Source organism: Nicotiana tabacum, chromosome 20, assembly GCF_000715075.1.
Source record: "Nicotiana tabacum cultivar K326 chromosome 20, ASM71507v2, whole genome shotgun sequence".
Classification (NCBI taxonomy): Eukaryota; Viridiplantae; Streptophyta; class Magnoliopsida; order Solanales; family Solanaceae; genus Nicotiana; species Nicotiana tabacum.
In genome coordinates this window covers 130,921,217-130,945,878 of record NC_134099.1, presented here as the reverse complement: position 1 = coordinate 130,945,878, position 24,662 = coordinate 130,921,217, and positions in this window count along the sequence as shown.

Genomic DNA, 24,662 nt, shown 5'->3' with positions numbered 1-24,662 from the left:
ATTTATAAGAGACATAAATTCCCCGAGCACGAAACCCAAGAGTCGCCATTCAAATTTGATAGGGCACAAAATATTTCAGTCTCCCAGAAACGTGTGTCATAATGATGCTCACCATGAACCAGTGCTTTTGTGCCAACCGATGTTTCGATTCTGAAACTGCCACAACAGTTCGCGAGGATTGAGAGAACACTACCGTTCCGCTAAAACACCCACAGAATGTGACTAAGGAACGAAAACTTATAGGCTAGATTTCTCCCGACTACGTAATGAGCATGATCTGTCTGTCGAGTTCGACATAGGACGACCCTGACAGACGGAGGGACTAACTATATTAGTTAAAATGTGACCACCACGACCAAGTTGTCCAACACCCCGCCTCAGTAACTGGGCAGTGAACGTAAATAGATCTCACTCCATTTTCCTTCGGTGACCTTCGACAGGTCGAAAAGAGTAACACCTAAAATTAAAAGGAACATGACCAGGACACTCTAGCGACAAGAAAGTGTCGAACCAAGCAAAGGGTACAATGGCCTCAACTATATATAGCCAGAAAGAGCTCTTGAAAGGGGGGATTTTCCATTTTTTCTTCTAGGGAAAAGGAAGAGAAAAAGCTCCTCTCTTGTATCCTAGAAAACGGGGAAATGACCTCGAAGATTACATGTAAATTCACTTTCTCATCAATTGATGAAAATAAAAAAAGTTTAATCTTAATAAGATCAATCCTGCCTCTCTCATCTCATGTGAAATCATTGTCATTAATATTTCGATCCGGAAGTAATTATATTTGGCTAAGATTTTTCCCTTCATCTTTGATTGATTTGTTCAAAAAGATCTTAACATCTTTTGAGTCAAACAAGTATAATAAAAATTTCACACTGTTAAGTGTAATTTAAGTTTTTATAATATCATCATGTTATTTTTTATTTGTTTTACGTTAGCTATTAATGCTACTCCATCTATCCCACTTTATGTGACTCAATTTGGAGCGCGGGTGTCAAATTATCTAACTATCGGACTGAGGTTGAAAAAAGAATCTTCAATACCAAAAAAAAATTAAAGAAAACTTACATATTCAAAAATTGCATAAAAAGTACTCAAAGTCGGAATTATTAATATATAAAAATATTTAAAATGCATTTGAGAAAATTGCGTTCAAAGAAAAACTCATTTGACTCTTCAATTAATAATTGTGTATTAAATATAGTTCCTTGCAATTATGCGATGACCCAAAAGATCATCACTTGTTTTAAAAGTAAATTCTACGTTCCGAGGCCTTAAAACCCTCTTTCTATCTCACCTCGACTTGTGTGCGCTGTCCAGACGCGTAGCCGAAAAGCCAATATGTGAAAATCTGTGAAAAATGATGAATTTTGACTTTAAAATGAATTAATTTTTCTTCGGTCAACATTTTAGGTAAATGGACTTGGACCCGTGATTTGACGGTCCCGAGGGTCCGTAAGAAAATATGGGACATGCGCGTATGCCCTGAATCGAATTCCGAGGTCCCAAGTCCGAGAAATGAATTTTTTAAAGAAAATTATTTTCTTAAATTGTTTATGAGTTTTGGAAATTAATTGTGATTAAACTTGATAGTATCAGGCCCATATTTTGGTTCCGGCACCCGTTACAGGTCTTATATGTGGTTTAAGATAAGTCTGTGAAATTTGGTAAGAACTGGACTTGAAACGACGTGAATCGGATCGTATTTGAAAAAATTGGAAAATTTGAAGTTCTTAAGAAATTTCATGATTTTGATGCTAAATTCATAGTTGTTGATGTTATTTTGGTGATTTGAATGCACGAGCGAGTCCGTATGATGTTTTTAGGTTGGTATACATGTTTGGTTTGGATCCTCGAGGGCTCGGATGAGTTTTGGATAGGCCACGGGGTGGATTTTGGACTTAGAAAGTTGCAGACTTTAGCTGTTGCATTGCAGGCTTGCAGGCTTCGCATTTGCGAAGCCTGGCTCGCAAATGCGAACAGTAGCCCAAGCCAGCTTACCTCGCAAATGCGAGGGATTGATCGCAAATGCGATCCCCCAGTTTTAGCCAGACGTCGTAAATGCGACACATTGTTCGCAATTCCCACTTTGCAAATGTGAAAACTGCTTCGCAAATGCTAACTTAGCAGAAGTCTGGGTTCGCAATTGCGAACCCTGGTCACAATTGCGACATCTGCAACCTGCAATTTTATAACTTAGTCGAAAATCTTTTATTTTTCTCACTCTTTCAAAACCAAAACACTCTTGGGCAATTTTTCAAAGACAACTCTTCTTCCAAATTGATTGTAAGTCAATTTTAACTCGTTTTCTTCAATCATTAACATCTTTTAACATGATTTCAATTCAAAATCAATTATTTTCATGGGGAAAATTGGGTGTTTTGGGTAGAACCTAGGTTTTTCAAAAATTGGGGATTTGGACCTCGATTTGAGGTCCGATTTCAAAACAAAATATATATGTGGGTTCGTGGGGGAATGTGTAATCGGGTTTTGGTTCAAACCTCGAGTTTTGACCATGAGGGCCCGTGGGCAATTTTTGACTTTTTGGGTAAAACTTTAGAAAACTAATTCATTAGAATTGATTCATTTAGCATTTATTGATGTAATTAAGTAACTTGTGGCTAGATACGAATGAATTAGTGGTGGAATCACGAGGTAAAGCGATAGTAGAGGCTTGAATTGTGTCTGTGGCATTGAGGTAAGTGTTTGGTCTAACCTTAGTTTGAGAGATTAGATGTTTTATCTTATTTTCTACATGTTAATTGTGGAGTACGACGTATAAGCATGGCGACGAGTATCTATACGTCGGAGTCAGGCATGCTCGTGAGTCTTGTATTGTAATTGTTATGACTTCGTTGTGGTTTATTGTGCTTCATATGTCATTATCATCATTGTTCCCTTGTCGGGATGTTATTGTCATATTATTGTTCCCTTGCCGGGGTGTTTGTTTGATGTTATTGTTCCCTTGCTGGGATGTTGTTGAAATAGTATTGTTCCCTTGCCGGAATGTTGTTATATTGCTGTTGTTCCCTTGCCGGGATTCTTTCTGATTGTTGTTGAGTTGTAACTGGGATCGGGTGGCACGCCACCACAGAGATATATGAAGTGGGAGCGAGTTGCACGCCTGCAACAAGATATATGAAATAGGATCGGGTTGCACGCCTGCAACAAGATATATGAAATGATATCGGGTTGCACGCCTGCAGCGAGATATATGAAATGATATCGGGTTGCACGCCTGCAACGAGATATGTGAAATGATATCGGGTTGCATTCCTGCAACGCGATATGTGAAATGGGATCGGGTTGCACGTCTGCAACGAGATATGTGAAATGGGATCGGGTTGCACGCCTGCAAGGGGATACATGAAATGGGACCGGGTTGGATGCTTGCAACGAGATGTGAAACGAAAGGGAACTCTGCATTTGTTTTCCCTATCCGTGTTAGAAATTGGATTTTGGTTTTTTTATATTCTCTTGATATTCTGTTGTTATCTGTTATTCCCCCAAAGCATGTTTTCCCCCTCCCATCTTTAACTGAAATTATTTGCTTTTATTTTTCCGCTGTATATGATTTAACTGCACATGTTTATTTGGTAGTCTGGTCCTAGCCTCGTCACTACTTCGCCGAGGTTAGGCTAGGCACTAACCAGCACAGTGGGTCAGTTGTGCTGATACTATACTCTGCACTCTTTTGTGCAGGTCCTAGTGTTGTAGACTTCAGACCACAGTGAGGTTGCCGCCTTCAGTCTAGCAGGCGAGCCGAGGTAGTCCTGCAGGCGTCCGCGGGCCTTGGCGTCACCTTCTATCTTTCCTTTATCCTGTTTCCTTTACTTATTTCAGAAATAGTGTATCTTTTATCTTTCAGGCTTTGTATGTAGTATTACTAGACCGTCTATGAAACTGTGACACCAAATTCTGGGTAGAGTTGTATTTAGACTTCCGCATTTTATATTAAGATAATTTATCAGATTTTGTCTTCCGCTTAATTATATTCAGAAATTATATAAAAAGTACTCTAAGTCGGACTAATTAATAATTAAAAATATTTAAAATTTATTTGAAAAAATTGCGGTCAAAGAAAAATTCATTTGGCTCTCCAAATAATAACGGTGTATTTGTGTCATGTAAAGGGGGACAAAGAGAATATTAAATATACTTACTTGCAATTACATAACAAATGACCTAATTGAATATATATACTTTTATACAATTAGAACTTAAACTTTAAAATTCTTACTTGTTCCGATAATAGTCAAACTAAGACCTTTCCTTCTATGCGATAGCCCAGAGTTCGTTGACGTATCGTGCGGTCAAACAAGAAAATAAGTTGTAATAAAGGTATATTTACAAATGGACCGAGCTATTACAAGAACGTATATAAAGTAATCCAACTAGCTAGTTTGTGATTAACATGTAATAGATAAGTTGATTATTGATATAAACATCCACTTAAATGCATTTTTTTCAAATCATTTACAGGGTCGAGCACTTTGGATGTTTCAAATTGTGAGGTTTGACCCACCAACCCTCTTCTCTAACCCAATATCTACGCACTAAAGATGATGTATAAAAATGAAATTATATGATTCTTAACCGAAGCTACTTCTTGCCTTGGGTTTAGCTACAGAATATTAGGATACTTTTCTAACCACACAATTTTGTATGACAAATCAACAACTATTATCTTAAAAAAATATTAAAATTTAAACATTAGCAAGATTGGGCCTTGCGGCTTCTATCACCAGATGCCAGGGGCGGACGTAGAAATTTTCATAAGTGGTGTCACATTTAAAGAAGTAAACAAATAGCTAAATTACTGTCACGATACACATAAAAAATACAAATTCAAATCTTATTAAAAGAATGAATTCAAGTATAATACTACAACCCTCCTCGACAAATTTTTATTTTTTGACGTGTATTCAGAATATTCTTGCTAGACATAATAGTAAATACTACCTTTTCTATATATAACTCTAAGCAATCACTTAAAAACTCTTTCATTATTTGACTTTACAATTTGGGTTCGGACCAACTTCATCTTCCCCCAAGAAAAATATAGAAAGAAAAAAATAGTAAGAAAACTCTCATGGAACATACTTGGAGGAAAAACAAGTTTTTTAGCAGAAAACATTGAAAATCTTACTCAGCATGAAGCTGCTCAAGTTCGTACCCAGGACCTCTCCTAAAAAAAAGAGAAGCACTTAACCAGCAGGGCTAGCGAGAAGTCTGTGTAAAGTTGCATCATTTTTGTTCATTTAATAAAATATATTTTGTACATACTAATAATTTACACATGTTTAGTGAATTTTTCCGGCAAAGCGGTATTGGATGACACCGCTTACACCAAGGTGCATCCGCCCCTGCCAGACGCTCTTTATTACTTGTCATCCCTATTGGCTATGGTTGAACTACGTTGTCCAACTCTCCTTCTATTCTAGTTTTAGCTTTGACTTCCCTCATCACTCTTTGAAGTGTTCGTTCAATTTTAGGATCAAGAAGAAGGAGACTGTTTGCGCTTCTACTCCTCCTCATTCAAGAGAAGAGCCTGCGTTAACACAAGCAAGGTAAACTGAAAATTAAAGCTTGAATAAATAACTAATAAAAGCTTAACTAAGTCAAGTATCTAATTTCTAAGTCCCCAGCAACGGCGACAAGAAACTTGTTGCAACCAAAAATACTCACGCAACGCGATCGTCAAGTAATAGAGTAATGAGTAGAGTATCGTTCCCACAAAGGCTTATGATTAACTTTTGACTGATTCAAACTTAAATAACTTATCGATTCAAGAGATTTCTCATAAAATATATAAGAGACTAATTTACTACCTAAAACTATCAAGTAATGAAATAACTAGAAATCAACCGCAACACTTAAGCAATTTCGGATAACAATCTGTAGGAGAGGATATTCCAGGGTCACAGGTTAGCTAACAATCATGTTGTGCTTTTGGCTTAATACGACTAGTTGATTTATCTAGATTGTTAATTGACAGGGTTAACATTACTAATAAGAATCCATCGAGTTCGTACTCGTCTATTTAAGCTAACTTAATGCCTATATATCTATGGAATTAAGATTAATAAGAATGCATTTACAATTTCTGTATTTCAACTAAGCAAGGCAATTAGGTATATGTCTATCCTAATTGCGAATTCGTTCCCCGATGCCCAGGTTCAAGAACTTGCTCTATTAATTCTATATACAATCTAGAATTCCCACTTTCGAGTTCAACTCTAGATTCTTAGATAGTATTTCACTATTAGCTACTCAACAAAATAATTAAAAATAGAATTAAATAAACAACCCAATATGATAAACTCAAATTCATCAAATTAAACTTCAAACATCACATTCATGTAGCACCCATGACCCCAGAACAATAGGGTTCTTAGCCACTCATGTTCATACAATCATCAAATAATATTTTTAAACATAAAATCAATGAGTACTAGAAAAGGAATGGAAGAATTGATCAAATCCGTGCTCCCGAGTGTTTGGTACTTTTCTTTTCGTCTCCAAGTTAGGTCACCCCCTAAAAATCGCGTTTATTTGTATACTTATATCGTGTAAAACAACACCGCATGAATCTACCCTTTCCAAGCCGAAGTAGGAAATACTTTGCAGGTTTTTGCACAGACTCGCCGCACCCCGCGGCGCACCTGTGGAGTTTTGATGTTTTATACTTCAATACCATATAATAAAGGGGGGTGATTTGTGTGGTACCCAATTTTCGCTTAACTTGATTATAGAAGGACCTGGTTCTTCTATGTGTTCCAACTACTACTGTTGCAGAATAATAAACACAGAAAATAAAGAACACAGAGATTTTTACGTGGAAAACACCTGGCCTAAAAGGTTAAAAAAACACGACTTACCTTCCTGTAGGATTTTCCCAAACTCTCCTCTACAATCACTGAGCAAAAAACTGCATTTACAAAAACTTTTTTGTAAACTTAGGATTAACTCTAATCCTGTTGTGGCACACATCCTCAACTGTTGCGACAACTTCAAGTTAAATCTAACTTGAAAACTTTAAGTACCTAATAAAATTTCTTATAGATAAAGCTGAAAGGTACAATATAAAATCACCTACTACAATTGAACTAGAATAAAAAGACAGATGCTTGGAACTGGTACTTCTATCTGGTTCAAGTAGCTTCAGAATTGCATGCTTGAATCACACATAAATTCCTTGCAAAATTGCCTTGCTATTTTGCTCTCAATTCACGTTTAACTTCTGCTTATGTGCATTACCTGTAAAAGATAACAACACTGGTATTTAAGGAGTTTGTAAACAGAGATTGACTAGAATACAGATGCTATTCTTCCTTAGTGGAAGAGTTCTAGTTGGTCTCATCCTCTAAGCCGTGTTTCTCTTTGTGTAAGGAGTCTTTGTCACGACCCCAAATACCCAGTCATGATGACACCTATGACATTACTAGCCAAGCCAACCCAGACCATTAACTACAACAATTTTCTTTTATAAAATACTTTTCTAACACAGGTTTAAATACCAAAATTTCCATAGTAAGCATTCAAAACACAATTACATATGCGGAAGTCAAATAAACATGAAAACTACATAGCCCCAAATATCTGGTGTCACGAGGTTAGAGCCTCTACTACATAACTGACTGTTGATACAACATAAGTCTAGAAAAATGCGGAAACGAACAAGATAAGAAGGAGAAAACTGGGCTGCGGACGCCATGCACCAACCTTGAAATCTCCGGCAACCTCTGCATCAGCTGAGAACCCTCACTCTGCCACTCGGGCAACTGAATCTGCATACAAGGTACTAGGAGTAACGTGAGTACGCCAACTCAGTAAGTAACTAAAGTAAATAAGGTCTAGAAGCACTGATGAGCAGTTAAAAATCATATAACTGAATAAACAACAAGATAACATGTCAACTTCACAGTTTAAAATCAGTTTCATCGTAAAATCATCAATTTCAGTTTAAAAAACTTGAAATCATATAGTTAGCAATTTTTCCAACAGAGGCTTATTTTAAAAGAAGAGTGAAATCGGTAAAAATATCATAACTGGGCCTCTCGGGCAAGAATCACTCAAAATATGGCCTCCTAGGCAGCCTCTCGGTCACTCGTAACTCGCTCTCGTCACTCAGTACTCACTCTCAGCACTCAGGCTCATTAATATCTCACAATAATAGAAATCATAGTAACCGCTGCGATGTGCAGCCCGATCCGTAATTTATAGTCGACTACGCTCACTGGGGTGTATAGACTCCGGAGGGGCTCCTACAGCCCAAGCGTCATATCGCTACAGCGCGCAGCCCGATCCAATATATATATATATATATATATATAGCTGCGGCGCGCAGCCTGATCCAATAAACATATCGTTACAGCGTCAGCCCGATCCATATAAGTATCCTTGCGGCGTGCAGTCCGATCCATAATATATACATATAATATCCTCACTATTAGGTTCTCAACCTCTCTCAGTCATTAACCATACAGCCTCTCGGGCACAACAATAGAAATTAGGGAACTCAGCCAAGACAGTCCTCACAATTAGAAGTGGAGTGATAAAACCATTTTCAAACATTTAAACAGGTAAAACATGACGAAAGATAAGCTTTGAACAAGTAAAGTGAGGAAAAATAGTAAAAATGCCCCTAAGGGTCTAAACAGGTCGGCATAAGGCCCCAAACATGGCATACATCCCATAATACAGTATAAATGACTAAAGTACGAAATAATATAAGATTCCAAATCATATACACGGCTTAATAGTCGCTACGGGATGGACCAAGGCACAATCCCTACCGGTGCACACCCACACGCTCGTCACCTAGCATGTGTGCCACTGCATTTATCAAAACAAGTCAAATACCGGGGTTTGTACCCTCAGTTCCAGATTTACAATGGTTACTTACCTCAAACCGGTGAAAATACTACTCCGCGACGCCTTTTCCCCTCGAAACGACCTCCACTCGCATCGAATCTATCCAAAATCATAATCATGACATCAAAATATGCTAAGGGAACGAAACCCAAGCGAAAACAATAAATAATGCCCAAAGTCTCGAAATTACCAAAACCCGACCCCCGGGCCCACGTCTCTAAATTCGATAATTTTTACGTCAATAGATTCCTCATCTCCCCACGAGTCCATACATATCAAAAGTTCTAAAATCCAACCTCAAATGGTCCTTCAAATCCTCAAGCAATGGTCTAAGCTTCCAAGCCCTAGTTTTCCCTAATTTTAGCCCTTAAATTCCATCAACCCTCGCTCTAATCCATGAAATAATAGCATAAGAACTAGTTTTAGGTTCAAATTCCTTACCTCAATGAAGTTCCCTTGAAAACCCCCTTTCAAATCGTCCAAATAGCTCCAAAGCCGAGATATAAATGGTGAAAATAGCTCAAAATCGCGAAGGGCACAATTTATACCTTCTGCCCAGGCATTTTCGCATCTACGACCCTATTCACCGCTTCTGCGGTACCGCATATGCGGCCAACTAACCGCTTCTGTGTTTCCTCACTTTATGGCCAAAACTGCTCCTGTGATCAACATTCTTCGCAGGTGCGGTCCATCAACCGCATCTACAGTCCCTGCCTTCCCAGGCATTTCTGCTTCTGTGACCTCCCTTATTGTACCTGCGGAATCGCACCTGCGGTCCCCAATCCGCAGGTGCAGAAATACCAAAAGTAGCAAATTCAGCAGTTGCAACAAAGTTTCAAACTCCCCGTCAACCATCCGAAATCATCCTGAGGCCCCCAGGACCTCAACCAAAGGCACAAACATATCCCAAAACCTTATTCAAACTTGTAACAATCTTCCAAACACCTCAAACAACATCAAATCAATCAAAACACATCGAATTCAAGCCTAAGTTTCCAAAAATCTTCCGAATTTCGCATTTGATCAAAAACCCAAACAAACCATGTCTGAATGACCTAAAATTTTGCACACACATCCCAAATGACACAACGGAACTACTGCAACTCTCGGAATTCCATTCTGACCCCTATATCAAAATCTCGCCTACCAACCGGAAATCGCCAAAATATCAACTTCGCCAATTCAAGCCTAAATCTACTCCGAACCTCCAAAACTAATTCCGATTGCGCTCCTAAGTACAAAATCACCTCCCGAAGCTAATCGAATCAACGGAACTCACATCCGATCCCTCTAACACAAAAGTCAACATCCAGTTGACTTTCCAATTTAAGCTTCCTCAAAAGAGACTAAGTGTCTCAAACCTTACCCAAAACCATTCTGGATTCGATCCGACCAACCCGATACCACATAACATGGATAACAAATCATAAAGAAGCAGAAATGGGGAAAATGGAGCGGTAACTCATGAGACGTCTGGTCGGGTCATCACATCCTCCATAACTTAAACAAACGTTCGTCCTCGAACGGTCAAGAAACATACCTGAAGCCTTAAACATGTGAGGATATCTGCTTTGCATCTCCCGCTCGGTCTCCTAGGTATCCTCATCTACGGGCCGACCTCTCCACTGCACTTTCACTGACGCTATATCCTTTAACCTCAACTTTCAAACCTGACGACCCAAAATAGTTACTGGCTCTACATCATAGGTCAAATCATCATCCAACTGGACCGTGCTGAGACAGATCCCAATATACTTCCGGAGCATAGAAACACCTTCACCTTCTCTAAGGCATCCTGCACAAAGTCTATCCCCAATAGTCAAGTCTCACCGGGCTCGAACCAACCAAATGGAGATCTACACTGACTCTCATACAAAGTCTCATATGGAGCCATTTGAATACTCGACTGGTAGCTGTTGTTATAAGCAAACTCTGCAAGCGGTAGAAACTGATCCCATGACCCTCCGAAATCAATGACACAAGCACACAACATGTCCTTCAATATCTGAATAGTGCGCTCGGACTGTCCGTCCATCTGAGGGTGAAAAGTTGTTCAACTCAACCTGAGTACCCAACTCTCGCTGCACAGACCTTCAAAACTGCAATGTAAACTGAGTGCCCCTATCTGAAATGATGGAAACTGGGACACCATGCAAATGAACAATCTCCCGGATATAGATCTCTGACAACCGCTCTGAAGAATAGGTAGTACACACAGGAATGAAGAGCGCGGACTTGGTCAGCCAATCCACAATCACCCAAATAGCATCGAACTTTCTCAAAGTCTGTGGAAGTCAAACTACAAAGTCCATAGTGATCCTCTCCCACTTCCACTCTAGACTATCAATCCGCTCAAGAAAGCCACCCGGTCTCTGATGATCATATTTCACCTGCTGACAATTGAGTCAACGAGCTACAAATCCCACAATATCTTGCTGCATTCATTCTTCTCTACCAATAATGCTGTCTCGGATCCTGATACATTTTCGCAGCACCCGGATGAATGGAATACCGTGAGCTATGGGCCTCCTCCAAAATCAACTCCCGAAGCCCATCCACATTGGGCACGCAAATTCGGCCCTGCATCACCTTATCATCACCTATAGTCACATCTCTGGCATCATCATGCTGAACTCTGTCCTTAAGGAAAAGCAAATGCAGATCATCATACTGACGCTCTCTGATGCGATCATATAAGGAAGACCGTGAAACCACACAAGTTAATACCTGACTAGGCTCTGAAACATCTAATCTCACGAACCGATTGGCCAAGGCCTGAACATTCACTGCAAGAGGTATCTCCCCAACTGGAATATATGCCAAACTCCCCATACTCACCGCCTTTCGGCTCCAAGCATCGACCACCACATTAGCCTTCCCAGGATGGTACAATATGGTGATATCATAATCCTTAAGTAACTCCAACCACCTCCGCTGCCTAAAATTGAGATCCTTCTGCTTGAACAAGTGCTGGAGGCTACGATGATCGGTAAACACCTCACAAGACACACTATATAAGTAATGCCTCCAAATTTTCAATGCGTGAACTATGACAGCCAACTCCAAATCATGAACGAGGTAGTTCTTCTCATGGGGCTTCGACTGACGAGAAGCATAAGCAATAACTCTACCCCCTACATCAAAACACAAACAATACTAACTCTCGAAGCATCACAATACATGGTATATGAACCTGAAGCTGATGGCACAACTAGCACTGGAGCTATGGTCAAAGCTGTCTTGAGCTTCTGAAAGCTCTCCTCACAGTCGTCCGACCATACAAATGAAGTACCCTTCTGAGTCAACTTGGTCAAGGGCGATGCGATATATGAGAACCCCTAAACAAACCGGCGATAATAGCCTGCCAAACCAAGAAAGCTGCAAATCTCTGTGGCTGAGGACGATCTGGGCCAACTAGAAACCGCCTTTATTTCTTCGGATCAACCTGAATACCCTAGGTGGACACCACGTGCCCCAAGAAAGCCACTGAACTGAGCCACAACTCACACTTGGAGAATTTTGCATAAAGTTTCTCCTCCCTCAAACTCTGTAACACAACTCTCAAATGCTCTGTGTGCTCCTCTTGACTACGTAAATACACCAGAATATCATCAATGAATACTATGACAAATGAATTGAGATAAGGCTAGAACACGTTGTTCATCAAATGCATGAACGCTGCTGGGGAATTAGATAACCCAAAAGATATCACCAAGAACTCATAATAACCATATCGGGTCCTGAAAGTTGTCTTAAGAATATCCGAGTCCCTAATCTTCAACTAGTGATAACCTGAACGAAGATCAATCTTGGAGAACACTCTCGCTCCCTGAAGCTGGTCAAATAAATTATCAATGCGAGGTAAAGGATACTTATTCTTGACTGTGACCTTGTTCAATTGCCTGTAATCAATACACATTCTTATGGAACCATCCTTCTTCTTCACAAATAGAACCGGCGCACCCTAAGGTGACACACTAGGCCGAATGAACCCCTTATCGAGGAGTTCCTGAAGCTGCTCTTTTAATTCCTTCAACTCCGCTGGTGCCATATGATATGGAAAAATAGAAATGGGCTGAGTGCACGGCACTAGGTCAATACCAAAATCAACATCCCTGTCCGGTGGTATGCCCGGCAAGTCTATAGGAAAAATATCGGGAAAATCCCTCACAACTGGGACAGAATCAATACTAGGAGACTCAGCTCCGACATCCCTCACAAATGCTGGATATGAAAGACAACCTTTCCCAACCATACGCTGTGCCTTCAAGAATGAGATTACTTTACTGGGAACATAATCAGTCAAACCTCGCCACTCAATCCGTGGCACACCACGACTTGGCTAATGTGACTGTCTTGGCATGACAGTCTAGAATGGCACGACACGGAGATAACCAGTCCATGCCCAAAATGATATCGAAATCCACCATACACAATAATAAAAGATCCACTCGAGTCTCCAGACCCCAATAGTCACCACACACGACCGGTACACACTATCTATAACAAAAATATCGCCTACTGGAGTAGATACATGAAAAGGTGAAACAAGAGACTCACGGGACATATCCAGATAACGGGCAAAGTATGATGACACATAAGAAAAGGTGGAACCAAGATCAAATAATATAGAGGCATCTCTGTGGCACACTGAAACAATACCTAAAATCATGGCATCTGAAGTAGCAACATTTGGTCTACTCGGAAGAGCATAGAAATGGGCCTGACCACCACCTGATCGAACTCCCTCTCTAGGGCGACCCCTGGCTGACTGACCTCCACCCCTAGCTGGCTGGGCGGGTGGTGAAGTAACTGGAGTAGAAGTCGAGGGCTGACCCCTCTATTGAGACTGACCATCATGAAGACAAGGACACTGCCTCCTCATTTGCCCAAACTCACCACACTCGTAACAACTCCCCGGTGCTGGAGATGGGGACTGAAGGGAACCCCTAGCACCGGAGTGACCAGTAGAAGGACCTGGCATGGAAGAACCCTGCACTGATGGAGCACGGGATGAACTCTGGGCTGGAAGGGCACTGAGTGATGAGTGGCCTTGACGAGAACTGTGAGAACCATGACCTGATGATGCCCGACGATAACCTAGGCGAGTTGAAGGAGCCTGCCTGAATAGGAGACCTCTGCCCTACTGGAAATGGCCCTCGAAGGAGCACCACTAAAGCTACCAGATCCCCAAGGCCTCTTGTCCTCCCTTTCCTCTCGCTCCTGGCGGCAAACCGACTCAATATCACAGGCGATGTCAACAACCTCCTCAAAAGTAGCACCTGTGACCCTCTCCCTAGTTATGAGAATCCGAAGTTGATATGTGAAACCATCAACAAACCTCATAATCCTCTCTATATATGTGGGAACCAACTAAACCGCATAATGGGCTAACTCGGAGAATCGCATCTCATAATGCGTCACAGTCATCTCTCCCTAACGCAACTGCTCAAACAGCCTGTGCAGCTCCTCTCGGCGAGACTGTGGCACATACTTCTCCAGAAAGAGAACATAGAATTGTTTCCCTGTAAGGGGCGCTGCACCAACAGGTCTACGCCTCTCAAACACCTCCCACCAAGTGAAGGCGGCCCTAGAAAACTGAAAGGTGGTAAAAGCTACACCACAGGTCTCTAGAATCCCCGTTGTACGAAGGATCCTCTAGCACTTATCTAAGAAACCCTAGGCATCCTCGCCCTCTACACCGCTAAAAGTCGGAGGCATGAGTCTACCAAACCTCTCTAGTCGATGCTGCTCTTCATCCGGCATAACTGGTACCATAAATTCCTATGCTGGTGCAACCGACTAGGCTGGAGGTGCCCCCTGTGTTTGGAGTCCTTGCACAACCTGCTCAGGTGTGCCAGCAACGGGAGTCTGGGTGCTTCCCCCGGCCTGAGAAGTAGTTGCGGCCGTAGTAACTGTAACCGCTTGAGCCAAACCGGTACACACTGATAAGATCTCAGTTAAAGCTTTCTGAAGGCCTGGAATCACAATAGGCACAGCTGGTGCCTGAGCTGGTGCTGCTATAGCATCGACAACTAGGACCTAATCCTGAACTGGGGCAGCTGGGGGATCTGCAGGTGCTGTCCTAGCTGTTCTGCCCCTACCATAGCCTTGACCGCGTCTTTAGCCTCTGGTGGCCCCAACTGGTGGTACTGGTGGTCGTCCACCCTGCCCGGTAGCACGTGTCCTCACCATATGTGAGAGAATGGAATAACAAAAGTTTAGTATTCGGATCAACAGATTCGCCCGACAAGAATTTCTAGAATATGAAGATTTTCCTAAAGGTTCTGCAGCCTCTCAAGGATAAATACAGACGTCTCCGTACCGATACGCGAGACTCTACTAAATTGGCTCATGACTCGCGAGACCTATGTAACCTAGGCTCTGATACCAACTTGTCACGACCCCAAAGACCCGGTCGTGATGGCGTCTATCACATTACTAGGCAAGCCAACCTAGACCATTAACTACAACAATTTTATTTTATAAAACCATTTTCTAACATAGGTTTAAATACCAAAATTTCCATAATAAGCATTCAAAACATAATTTCATATGCAGAAGTCAAATAAACATGAAAACTACACAACCCCAAATATCTGGTATCATGAGTCTAGAGCCTCTACTACATAACTGAATGTCTAATACAACATAAGTCTAGAAAAATACGAAAACGAACAAGATAAGAAGGAGAAAATAGGGCTGCGGATGCCATGCAGCTACCTCGAAATCTCCGGCAACCTCTAGATCAGTTGAGGACCCTTACTCTACCACTCAGGTAGCTAGATCTGCACATAAGGTGCAGGGAGTAACGTGATTATGCCAACTCACTAAGTAACTAAAGTAAATAAGGTCTAAAAGCAGTGCCGAGCAGTTAAAAATCATATAACTGAATAAACAACAAGATAACAAGTCAACTTCACAGTTTAAAATCAGTTCCATCGTAAAATCATCAATTTCAGTTTAAAACACTTGAAATCATATAGTTAGCAATATTTCCAACATAGGCTTATTTTAAAAGAAGACTAAAATCAGTAAAAATATCATAACTGGGCCTCTCAAACAAGAATCACTCAAAATATGGCCTCTCAGGCAGCTTCTTGGTCACTCGTGACTCGCTCTCGTCACTCAGTACTCACTCTCAGTACTCAGCTTATTAATATCTCATAATAATAGAAATCCTAGTAACCGTTGCAGCGTGCAGCCCGATCCGTAATTTATAGTCAACTACGCTCACTGGGGGTGTACAGACTCCGTAGGGGCTCCTACAGCCCAAGCGTCATATCGCTGCGGCGCGCATCCCGATCAAATATATATATATATATATTGCTGCGGTGCGCAGCCCGATCCAATATACATATCGCTGCAGCGTGCAGCCCGATCCATATAAGTATCACTACGGCCTGTAGCCTGATCCATTATATATACATATAATATCCTCACTATTAGGTTCTCAACTTCTCTCCGTCATTAACCTCACAGCCGCTCGAGCACAACAATAGAAATTAGGGAACTCAGCCCAAACAGTCCTCACAATTAGAAGTGGTGTGATAAAACCAATTTTAAATATTTAAATAGGTAAAACATGACTGAGGATATGCTTTCAACAAGTAAAGTGAGGAAAAATAGTAAAAATGCCCCTAAGGGTCTTAACAGGTCGGCACAAGGCCCCAAACATGACATACAACCCATAATACAGCATAAATGACTAAAGCACGGAATAATATAAGATTCCAAATCATATACGCGGCTTAATAGTCGCTAAGGGACGAACCAAGTCACAATCCCTACCAGTGCCCGCCCACACGCTTGTCACCTAGCATGTGCGCCATTGCATTTATCAAAACAAGTCAAATACCAAGGTTTGTACCCTTAGTTCCAGATTTATAATGGTTACTTACCTCAAACCGGTGAAAATACTACTCCGCGATGCTTTTGCCCCTCGAATCGTCCTCCACTCGCATCGAATCTATCCAAAATCAAAACCACGATGTCAAAATATGCTAAAGGAATGAAGCCCAAGCGAAAACAATCTAATAATACCAAAACTCCCGAAATTACCAAAATCCGACCCCCGGGCCCACGTCTCAAACTTCGATAATTTTTACATCAATAGATTCCTTATCTCCCCACGAGTCCATACATATCAAAAGTTCATAAATTCGACCTCAAATGGTCCTTCAAATCCTCAAGCAATGATCTAAGTTTCCAAGCCCTAGTTTTCCCCAATTTTAGCCCTTAAATTCCATTTATCATCGCTCTATTCCGTGAAATAATAGCATAGGAATGAGATTTAGGTCCAAATTCCTTACCTCAATGAAGTTCCCTTGAAAACCCTCTTTCAAATCGTCCAACAAGCTCCAAAGCCGAGATAGAAATGGTGAAAATAGCTCAAAATTGCGAAGGGCACAATTTATAACTTCTGCCCACGCTTTTTCGCATTCGCGGCCCTATTCACAACTTCCGCGGTACCGCATATGCGTCAAACTAACCGCTTCTACGGTTCCTCACTTAACGGCCAAAATCGCTCCTGCGATCAACATTCGTACCTGCACCTTCGCAGGTGCGGTCCTTTAACCGCATCTATGGTCCCTGCCTTCCCAGGATTTTCTGCTTCTGCGACCTCCCTTATCGCACCTGCGGTCCCTAATCTGCAGGTGCGGAAATACTAGAAGCAACAAATTTAGCAGCTGCAATAAAGTTTCAAACTCCCTGTCAACCATCCGAAATCACCCCGAGGCCCCTGGGACCTCAACCAAAGGCACCAACATATCCCAAAACCTTATTCAACCTTGTATCAATCTTCCAAACACCTCAAACAAAATCAAATCAATCAAAACACATTGGATTCATGCCTAAGTTTCTAAAAATCTTCCGAATTCCACTTTGATAAAAAACCCAACCAAACCACGTCCGAATGATATGATATTTTGCACACACATCTCAAATGACTCAATGGAACTACTTCAACTCTCGGAATTCCATTCTGACCCCTATATGAAAATCTCGCCTGCCAACCGGAAATCGCCAAAATATCAACTTCGCCAATTCAAGCCTAAATCTACTCCGAACCTCCAAAACTTATTTCGATTGCGCTCCTAAGTCCCAAATCACCTTTTGAAGCTAATAGAACCATCAGAACTCACATCCTAGCCCTCTAACACATAAGTCAACATCTGGTTGGCTTTTCCAACTTATGCTTTCTCAAAAGAGACTAAGTATCTCAAACCTTACCCAAAATCATTCCGGATTCGATCCGACCAATCCGATACCACATAACATGGATAATATAGCATAAAGAAGCATAAATGGGGAAAATAAAATGGTAACTCATGAGACTACTAGCTGGGTCATCATAGTATTTCTCCTTATCCAATATGCAACCTTTTCGATCAGGATTAAGAGATATAATTTCTGGTAAGTTAGGTTTATCTCATTCACGTGCATCTCACATGTTTGAGTTGATCATAACTGTGATTCACAAGATGGACCTGGTCCATGTCTGAGTTCTTTTATCAGTCTTCAAAACTTCACCTTTACCTGGGCCGACAAATTCCCCCTTTTTGATGATGCAAACTCTGTGCTTTTCACTCACTTAGGCCCTGTCAAAACTCAGCTTATTCATCAATACAAATTTAGAAAAATTTACTTATCATCAAGGACCAGGTTCATTAGGTTATAAACATCACTTAGTCAGAATATAAAAAGCACAATATCTCTTCCCCTTTTGGCATCATCGATAAGTTGCATAAACAAAGTGTGATTCCCAAAATTTTAACAATCACTCATGGCCACCGGGGCAACTGCAAGTGCAATCATGGATTAATCATCAATAATCAAACAAACATATTCAACTATCAAGGAAGTATTAACAATCAACAAGAGCAAAAACAATTGATTTCATTGATAGGAGATATGTTGCTACCACAATCCACAAAAAGAAAGCAAAAATATTCAAAACATGAGCAAAATAAAGAAAAATCCCTAATCTGGGTCACTGGTGGTACTAGATAGGTTCAGGAGATGAAGGCTAGAAGTCCTAATGTTGGAAGAGCTAGAGGGTTGGTTTTGATCTTGGAGAAGGGTCAACATATTTTGAAGAATGCCATCATTCTTCTCCTTTTCCTTGGTGAGCTCAGTTCTGAGACATCACTCTCAGATTCAACCTTTGCTAAGCGAGCCTTCAGCCTAGCTATCTCAACATCCTTGGCCCCACTTTCCTGAACTAGAGCCCTGACTTTACTATTGATAGGTATCTTCTTGGATGAACCAAGTTAATTAGTAATGGCCTTGACTAGATAGTCACAAGCAATCAAAGTATTAATGCCAAAATGGTCCTTGCTTGTGGCCATTTCCCACTTCTTCAGAGGCACCTTGCACCGATCCAGAACAGTAGTCAGAATAAATCCATAAGGGGTGGCATGGGCCTTGGAGCATTGATAACCCTGTACAGTAGAAAAAAATTTCTTTTGCCAAACTTGGCCAGCTTGTCTTGTTCACCATCAGACTCACTCTCTTCTTCACCACTCCATTCCTCCTCCTCAGTAATTCTAACTTGTTTGTTTTTCACTACAGACCTTGTCCTCTTAGCCAATGAAGGTTCATCAGTCTCAGACACAGATGAAGACTTCTTAGAAGAAGTCTTGGTCTTTTTGGGCTTGGGGGTCTAAACCTCCACAATTGTATGTTCCTCCTGATGGACCTGTTCCATCTCCTCAACATCAATAGCCTCAGAGGACACTCCAACCTTAGCTTTTCCTTTATCAATCCTCTTCTTCTTGCTTTCAGCCAAAGCCTTTTGTAATTCACTCTAATTCTGTTTCACCATGTTCTTGTGGCTCTCCCCTTTGGAAAGGGAATTTCAGTAGTTGTTGGGGAATTAGCCTTTCTTTTCTTGGTATTCTTTGTAGTGCTAGGAACCTTAGGTATTGGTGTTCTCCTTTTCTTAGGATTATAACTGGCACCTACTTTCATAAGAAAGTCTGCTAGGGTTTCTTCAATAGATGAACCGGGTTCATCCACGTGAGAGCTTAAATTTACCAAACCCTCAGTAGCCTCCCCTGATCCACTTCCCCTATTTTTTGACACTTTCTCCTACAATTTCATCCTCAGTCCCACAAATTGCTGGTCTAATTATCTTAGATGTGGGTGACAAATAAACCACTTCTATCCCTGTTTCCCTCACATCACAGCTTGCACCCTCTCTCTCTCTCTCTCTCTCTCTATTTATTTTTCATTTTTATTTTTATCTTCTCTCCTTCTCAACTCAGGCATTTTCACATCTCTAATAGACCCAACAAGAACAAACCTATTTTCTAAACTTTCAACCAAAACATAGCGTACCTCAGAAGGGGAACTCTAAATCTTCTCAGAATCAGAAGACCCAATTCCTTCCCCCTCACTTGAAGACTTGAAGGAATCGTCTGAGATTTCAGATTCTTGGGCTTGGATAGCCTTCAATTGTACATTCAATCTTTTTGACCGTGCACCTGTAGCCATAGTTTTACGAGAGATCATCTTAACATATCTCCTCCTAGGCTGGGGGTTTGTACTGGGTTGAGGTGGTGTGGAGGAATTAGAAGAGGTAGGTTGTGAGGAGTGTCTGGGTTATCAGAAGGAAATTTTGACAGTTTTAGAATAATGAGGGTTGCAGAAGGTGATGATGGATTTTTAAAGAGTGGAACTTAATTAATGACTAATGGTAGCCTTTTCAGTTAATTATAAGTCTAATCAACCTAAAATTTTAGGATGAATGAGCGGTTAAGCTTCCCTATATTTTAGGCAATTTTTGTGGTGAGAATTCTAGTAGAGACGGAACTGGTTCAAAAAACAAACGGATAGGATTTTCTAATATTTTTGAACATAGGTAGGACTGTGGTCATGATTTAAATATTTATATTTCTAATGGTGCAGAGTATAGAAAACATACCTCGTTATTCAGATGAACCAATACTGATGAACCAGGTTCTTCATTTGGAATCCTCTTGACCATACCTCTATTTTCAAAATCAGAGAAATTTGGTAGAGATCAGTAAGTCATATCGACACATGTCACAGGAGTATACTATTTACAATATGAAACTGAGTAAAAATTAATCTAGATATTTACACAAGATCCAGATTTCCTAGCCAATTTTTTTTTCCATTTATTTTTTTTTCATTGTGCATTCTGAGCTAGTCCCATTAGGTGATCTTAATCATCCCTAATTCTATCATGTTCCTTTCAAGGCTTTCTCTACTTAGTGATTTAGTAAAGATGTCAGCAATCTGCTTAATAGTAGCACAAAATTCTATAGTAATCCATCATTTCTCATAGTTGTCCCTTAAGAAGTGATATCTGCTTAGTCCTCTTATGATGAATTGGGTTCTTATTCATACTAATAGCACTAGTGTTATCACAAAAAATAGGGATGCAACCGACTTCAATATCAAAATCCATCAGCTGCTGTTTGATCCACAGTAGTTGAGCACAATAAGAGGCAGCAACAACATACTCAGCCTCAGCAGTGGATAAGGCTACTGAATTCTACTTTTTAGTGGCCCATGATACGAGGCATGAACCAAGAAAATGAGCCATAACTGAGGTGTTTTTCCTATCCACAAGGAAACCTGCATAGTCAGCATCAACATATCCTACTAAATTAAAGTTATTGCCTTTAGGGTACCAAAGGCGAAGGTTAGTAGTGCCCTTAAAATATCTCAACACCCTCTTGATAACAATCAAGTGAGATTCCTTACGATTTGCTTGAAAATGAGCACAAATCCCTACACTGAAAATAATGTCAGGTCTGCTAGCAGAAAGATACAAAAGTGAACCAATCATACCCCTATACAACTTCTGATAAAAACAGATGAACCAGGTTCATCTGTGTCTAATTTAGTAGCTGCCACAATGGTTGTGTCTATTTCCTTTGATTCATCCATTTTAAACTTCTTAATCAACTCTTTTGTGTATTTCTGCTAATGGATCATGGTTCTATTTGGGTTTGTTTGATTTGTAAGCCTAAGAATAAGTTAAGCTCACCCATCATACTCATTTGAAATTCACTTCCCATTAATTTAACAAATTCCATACTAAGTTTCTCAGTGGTTGCCCCAAAAATTATGTCATCAACATATATTTGTACTACTAGTAGATCCTTACCTTTTCCCTCAAGAATAGAGTACTGTCAATCTTACCTCATTTGTATCCATGTTCAAGCATGAATTTGGATAGGTGTTCATACCATGCTCTAGGAGCCTGCTTGAGTCCATATAGGGCCTTGTCCAGTTTGTATACCTGATCTAGACACTCCTTACTTTCAAACCCTGGAGGTTGTTTGACAAAGACTTCTTCCTTTAAGTAGCCATTTAGGAAGTCACCCTTCACATCCATTTGGTGAAGGGTAAATTCCATATGTGCTGCAAAGGCTATGATGAGTCTTATTGCCTCTAGTCTTGCAACTGGAGCAAAGGTGTCATCATAGTCTATGCCCTCCTCTTGGCTAACCTTGGACCACCAACCTTGCCTTGTTCCTAGTAATCATTCCATCTTCATCAAGTTTGTTTCTGAAGACCCATTTAGTGCCAATTACTGATCTGTCCTTAGGTCATGTGACCAGATGCCACACTTGACTTCTTTCAAACTGATTGAGTTCATCTTGCATTGCATTCACCCAGTTTGTATCCTGCAAAGCCTCAACATTATTTTTAGGTTCAATAAGAGATAAGAATGCATCAAAAGCACACAAATTCTTTAACTGAGATCTAGTTTTAACTCCATAAGTCGGGTCAGTAAGGATGTTCTAAATGGTATGAGAACTTTGATACTTGTAAGGTTTCACAACCAACTGATTTCTGTATGGAGTTTCTCCCATGTTCTATTGCTGAGGAACATGCTCATGGACATGTTCCATTTGGGAACTAGATTCACTTCTTCTTTGTTCAGTTCCGCATATCAGGTTGCCCTAGATGGAAGAACCCGTTCCATCACTTATTCCTTCTTTTGGTGCAGCTTTAGCTTGAGCCGTGACTTCACTCAATTCTTTTACTAGCCCAATAACTTTATCTTCATGTTTATGTCTCTCGGAAAGAATGTTAGTTTCATCAAAAACTACATGTACACTTTCTTCTACACACAATGTTCTTTTGTGATACACTTTATAAGCTTTTCTATGTGAAGAGTATCCCAAGAATACTCCCTCATCACTTATGGGATCAAACTTACCCAGGGAGTCCTTTCCATTATTTTGCACAAAGCACTTGCATCCAAATGCCCTAAGATAGGATATATTTGGTTTTCTCCCTTTAAGTAACTTATAGGGAGTCTTCTCTACAAGAGGTCTAGTCATGCACCTATTAATGATGTTATATACAATATTTACAGCCTCTGTCCAAAAGCTATGGGGTAGTTTACTATAAAGAAGCATAGTCCTATCCATATCTTCAAGTGTCCTATTCTTTGTTTCAACTACTCCATTTTGTTGAGGAGTTCTCGGGGCAGACAAATTATGATCTATACCATGCTCATCACAAAATTCAGTAAACTTAGCATTTTCAAATTCAGTTCCATGATCAGACCTAATTGATGCAAGTAGATTACCTAGTTGTTTCTGAGTTTTTCTAACAAAGGTAGTAAACATGTCAAATTCTTCATCCTTAGATGTTAAAAACAATACCCAAGTAAATCTAGAGTAGTCATCAACAAGCACCATCACATATTTCTTACCACATCTGCTCAATGTTCTCATTGGACCACAAAGATCTATATGAACCAATTCCATCGACCTGGTTGTGCTTACCACTTTCTTGCTTTTAAAAGAGGATCTTACCTGCTTCCCCCTTGCACAAGCCTCACAAACTTTGTCTTTCTTAAACTTAATATTAGGTAACCCTATCACCAGGTCCTTGGAGACTAATTTGTTCAGTTGATTTAGACTTGCATGACCAAGTCTTTTGTGCCATAGGAGGGGATCATTGTCTAACACACTTAAGCAAGTGAGTTCATTTTCTAAAAGAGTGGACAGACCTACAATGTAAATATTGTTAACTCTTTTTCCCTACAAAATAATCTTGTCAGTGGTAAGATTTATCACAAAATATTTGGTAGAAGTGAATGCTTCCAAGTTACCTTTGTCGCACAATTGTGATACACTAATTAGGTTATATTTCAAGTCATCTATCAAGTAGACATTCTCAATGGAATGTGAGTCTGTCTTACCTATCTTTCCAACCCCAATGATCTCACATTTCTTACCATTTCGAAAGGAGACATTACCTCCTTTTAGGTTCTCAAGTGAAAGGAACTAGTTCTCACTTCCAGTCATATGCTTTGAGCAGCCACTATCCATGTACCATATTTGTCCACTTCCCTTCACTTGGACCTGCAAAATGAAATCAGGGGTTAGTCTTAGGAACCCAAACTAGTTTGGGTCCCTCTCTATAGGTAAAGGGGTCAATTAAATTCCTTTTGGCCCATCCAGGCAGCCTATTTTTCCCTTGAACAAAGATTTTGTTTTTTTGACTGGCCTTTTCTTTTGCATTACACTCACTTTTGTAATGACTAGTCTTGCTACAATATGTGTAGATTTTGTTCTCAGGAAGTGTGATGTACTTTCTTTTGGGATCCCACTTAGGTGTTGTGGTCCCATAGCCAAGTCCTCTCTTATTTCTACTGTGATGCTCTTATAGCCAGGATAGTACATCAAAGGACTTATTCCATTTGCATGTTCTATCTAATTCATGCTTAACCTTACCTAGATCTTCTTTAAGGACTCTTATCTGCTCATCTCTCTTGTACAACTCAT